Here is a 5,100-nt window from a genome sequence, read left to right as displayed (position 1 = left end):
AGTTTAAATAATACAGTTTAACAGTTAACTGTACCTGCAGTACAGTTTGAAAGTTAATAGGGTTTGGAGTAATAAAAATGCTCTAAAATTGATTGTGGTGATGAACACACAATTATGTGATGATACTGTGAGCCACTGATTGTATACTTTGGATGGATTGAATGGTTTGTGAATATATCTTTTAAAAAAATACCTTACAAATAGTTAATAGGGCTCTAGAGCTGACCTACCTGGTCAGATGCTGGCTCTACCACTTACTAGTAGTGTGATCTTAAGCAAGTTACTTAAAATAATTTTGTTGTTATGATTAAATGAGGCAACACAGTGTTTAGTTTACATATTTTTAGTTTAGTTTAGTTTACATATTTTTGTAGGCTTAATGGCTAATTTTTCTTCTCACCCTTTTCCAAGATGTCATGTTACTCTATTTTTCATTATATTCAGTGATGTCCTAGAGAACAGAATCATGCAAAACTTATACAATATGCATGTCCGATCTGTTTTTCTTACCTTCTTTTTAAATTGAATTCAGAGCAAAGATGTTAAGGGAAACTGCAAGTTTTTTGGGACATGTGGAAAGTAGCTACAAAAGTTTAAAAGGAGAAGCTTTGATTCCAAATAATTGGTCTCCAGTATATATTTTGGTAATTCATACTTGAATAATTTCCTAACTCCACTCACTATCCTCCTTTATTATAAAGCTTCATCAGGTGTAATAGTACATCATACTGGGTACTATGCAAGTTTTAATTTACAATTATTATCTTCTAAATCTGAAAATCTTTAAAACAGAAAATAATTAGGTATCAGTGATTAGTAGAGTCCTGTTATCCATAAAATACCACATTCACATTCAAGCTCAACATATTTCCTTTATTTCCTATTATAAGACTCAATTGATTATCTCACCTCAAACCTCAAATATCCTCATAAGTCCTTGCATACCTATCCTGGTATCATTTCAGTGCTACCTCAGAATAGTTTGCAGTTTCCAGCTCAGCTTCATTCTCAAGGTCAAATAACTTTTTTCCTTATCAACTTGTCATCTTTTAGTTATTTCATTGTGAAACCTCTTTATTTTGCCTAAAATTATTTATTATGTTGTGTTAATTATGGAGATTTTAGGAAATAACTTTTTCTTCTTCCACCCACCCTCAAGTTCCCCAAAGAAGTGTAGCCTATAAAAATCTTTTCCTATTAAATAACATCCTTTCATGAGGCTTTCAGAAAGGGAATATATCGAAGTCATCATTTGCTACAAGTACCAGATGTTCAGTATTGTTGTATTAATTAATTATATTCCAGTCCCTGCTTCAGGATTTCATTTCAGCTGTGTCTCTTCCAGAGACCACAAATTCCTCATCTGGGAGCTTCTTTCATAGGTTGTTAAATTCTCTATAATGTCTTTTAGCACCCTTAACTGAGCGCAGTCAACACATCATTGCAGGTGAAATTAAGACTCTTGGGATCCACTGCGAATTGCTGTAGTCAGGATCATTGGAAGAGGAGTTGTGGAATTTGTATTTAAAATTTTTTTGTTGATATATATTACATATTCATATGCCATGTAATCATCCAAAGTGTATAATCAATGGCTCACAATGTCATCATACAGCTGACAAAAGTAATACATTTCACAGCACATCACAACAATTAGTTATAGAACAGATTTCAGAGTTTGATATAGGTTACATGGAATCTGCATTTGTAGTAAATCTCCCCCGGGATACTTTGGGCCATGTCGCTGGGTTCTCCATGATAACAATTGCAGGCTGACCTTCCTGGGAGCGCTCCTGTGTAGTCCAGAGCCCACCCTGCTCACTGTGCTGCTTTAGTGGATATTTTGGGCTGTCGGTTAAAGCATTGATCATTAAAATCACAGTCACGAATTCGAACTGCCTTACTGTCTACTAGGGGTTTCCAAATGTACCCCAGGGGAGTTCCTTTGGGTCCTCAACCCTGATGCGGCCAATGCCTCGGTGGGTCTGGAGTGGAGCCTTGGATTCAGCAGGCAGAGCGGGGCTCTTTGAAGAAATCAGTGGGAAGAATTCTCTGGTGGAGTAGAGGTAGGGGGCTGTTAGTGCGGGGCTGTCAGTGCGGCGGCGTCACCCCCTGCTTGTCCATCACGGGTTTTTCTTTCAGATCAAGTAAAAACAATACCCCGTCTTGAGGAGAAGTCGTGATCCAGTGACGGGCCTTGGGAAAAGGGGGCACTTCCAGAAAGCACTTCTGCATTTTCCTTATATAGCCGTCCTCACTTGCAAATGCAACCCCACTAAAACAGGGATAATTTAGCGTTTTCTTAACGCTCAGCAAATGTGTTGTAGAAATTTATGTTTCGAAAATAATTGCTGAAAATAAAATTTTTCATTAGTTTCCCTCCAAGCAATATGAAAAGCTTTGTTTTCTTCCTAGGCTTTTCAGAGTCCAAAGCCAGGTTTCACAATTATGGAATAATGGTCTCCCAGGTACAGGAGGCTCAGATGTAACGATTCTAATAAAGAATAATTGCGTAACATAAGTGCCTAAGACCGGGATGGCCGAGTGGTTAAGGCGTTGGACTTAAGATCCAATGGGCTAGTGCCCGCGTGGGTTCGAACCCCACTCTCGGTAAGTTAGCTTTTAAGTTACGAAATGCTTCTTATAAGAGTAAACCAATCCCTGCAAACATATATTAATATCCAGCAGCTTACTTGCCCTCAGTTAATTGTCTTCAAACCTAAACTGCCCTCGGTTTTGTCTTCATACCTAAAGAAAATTCCTTCTTGAGCAGTATTATGTACTTGAATTAATTTCTGCAATGGGTCTATCAGATTGTCAACATAAAGAAAAGTCACTGAAGTCCACGGGCTATGCTGAGATTTTAACACTCCAGACCTTTCAGTTCCCACAGTATTTGAACCTGTGAGGCCATTTGCCCCTAAGGCGACAGAAAAGTTCTCTAAGGCCCCCAAGAAGTGAGACTCGCCATTTCGGGTTCCCGCTGTAGCCAAATAGTGGAACTCTGGAAACTTCAGATCTTTGCCAAGGTTGTCTTTCTCTGTTTACTCTGAAGACGGTATGTAGGAGGGCGAACGGATAAATGAATGCATAAATCCTCACTAGCAGAGTGAAGTTTTTAAATTGTTTCATTTCAAATGTGAAAATTGTCCCTTATTTCTGTTTCACTTTGCATTTCCTGGATTTTGGCATTGAGCTTCTTTTTGTATGTTCTATTCATCTGTGTTTCTCCTCATTAATTGAAATGTCAGCATAGCAAATATAGTTTACTTTAAAAATTCAGAGGACCAGAAGCCTGGTGCTTTAAAGAGGAGAAAGAACATGGACTTTGAAACTCGGTAATCATGTTCTGATTCTGGTTTTCTCACGGACTTTCTGAGCTTTTATTTCTTTGTTTGTTAAATGAAGATAATGATACCTACCTCATAGAAGGCAGTTGTAAAGATTAAAAGAAATGTTTATTATAAGTAAGAAAGTGCTGGCAAATAGGTTCTTTGCCTTATATAGATTAGGTACATTTACCCTCAGAAGAAGTGTATTTCCTTCTTAGCTGTCCTTAACAGAAACCCAGAAATTGGCTAGCTAGTGCCCTGATAAATAGTGCTTCTGTGTTTTGAGAGCAAGCCCCAAGATTCCACCTTGAAATGCAGCAACTCAGAGATTGTTTCCCTGAGACATCAAGTCTCTGAGCCAGCAGCCTCGCCCTTGCTCCTGGCCTTCCTGGGGCAGGTGGGGAAGGAAGGAAGGAAGCACCTCCAGGAAACATGTGTTTCCCTGGAGAGGAAAGATTCATTCCTATGGAAGGTGGGTTTTCTTAATTTTGTTTTTTTAACCCAGTGCGTAGGGTAAGGAAGGAGAGGATAAATGGAGGACTTGCCTTTTCTGAAATGAAATTTCAGGTGAAAAAGATTTTACCTGAAATTAAATTTCCCAAGAGGCAAGTACAGCAGTGCCCCCTAGTTCAGTTGTTTAGAGCATGGTGCTAAGGACCCCAATGTTGTGGGTTCGATTCCCATACAAGTCACCTCAGAGTCAATACAGTGTCAATTGCCAACACTGGCAATTTTGACTCAACTCCAACTTATTTACTTATTTTTAACTTTTTAAAATTGTATAATATAACATATATACAAAGCAAAGAAAAACAAAACAATGGTTTTCAAAACATTCTTCGATAGTTACAGAACAGATCCCAGAGTTTGTCATGGAATACCATACCATTATCTCAGATTTTTCCTTCTAGCTGATTCAGAACACTGGAGGTTAGAAGGAATAAATATTTTTTTATCATCGCAATCGACTTTTTTTCTTTTTTGTGCAATTTATTTATTTTTATTGAGGTATATATTCACATACCATATAATCATCCGAAGTTTACATTCAGTGGATCACGGTATCATCATACATCTGCGCATTCATCGTCACAGTCGAGTTTTGAACATTTTCATCATTCCAAAAGTAAAAAATAAAAATAAGACTAAAAATTAAAAGTAAAAATAAAAGAGGACCCTCAAAATATCCTATATTGTCATATCCCCTTTCATTGTTTTGTTTTGTTTTTTTTTCCTTACTCATCTGACCATACACTGGATAAAGGGAGTGTCAGTCACAAGGTTTTTGCAATCACATGAACACCCTTAAAAGCTCTATGGTTATTCAGTCATCTTCAAGAATCAAGGCTGATTCTTGATTACAGTTCAATAGATTCACATATTTCCTTTTAGCTACTCTAATAGCTAAATACCCAGCTGAAGAAGGATAGCTATATACTGCCTAAGAATAACCTCCAGAATGTCTTCTCAACTCTATTTGAAATTTTTCAGCCACTAAAACTTTATTTTGTTTCATTTCTCTTCCCCCTTTTGGTCAAGAAGCCTTTCTTAATCCCACATGGCCAGGGCCTGGCTCATCCCTGGAACATGTGCCAGGTAGATTTGAACCCCCGGGAGTCATGTCCCACATAGTGGGGAGGGCAGTGAGTACCTGCAGAGCTGGCTTTAAGAGGCTGCATCTGAGTAACAAAAGAGGTTCTCTGGAGGTGACTCTTAGGCATAATTATAAGTAGGCTTAGCTTCTCCTTTGCAGTAATAAGCTTCATAA

At 38.0% G+C, this 5,100-nt stretch overlaps 1 non-coding gene across 1 annotated transcript; it reads left to right on the top strand.

The window, feature by feature from the left end:
- Positions 1 to 2,530: 2,530 nt before the first annotated feature.
- TRNAL-UAA (transfer RNA leucine (anticodon UAA)) lies at positions 2,531 to 2,613 on the top strand. Its single transcript has one exon. It is a non-coding gene; the product is annotated as a tRNA-Leu (tRNA).
- Positions 2,614 to 5,100: the final 2,487 nt, after the last annotated feature.

Source organism: Tamandua tetradactyla, chromosome 25 (assembly GCF_023851605.1).
Source record: "Tamandua tetradactyla isolate mTamTet1 chromosome 25, mTamTet1.pri, whole genome shotgun sequence".
Classification (NCBI taxonomy): Eukaryota; Metazoa; Chordata; class Mammalia; order Pilosa; family Myrmecophagidae; genus Tamandua; species Tamandua tetradactyla.
The sequence above is the reverse complement of the archived record's forward strand: the minus strand, read 5'-3'. Positions and strand labels throughout refer to the sequence as shown.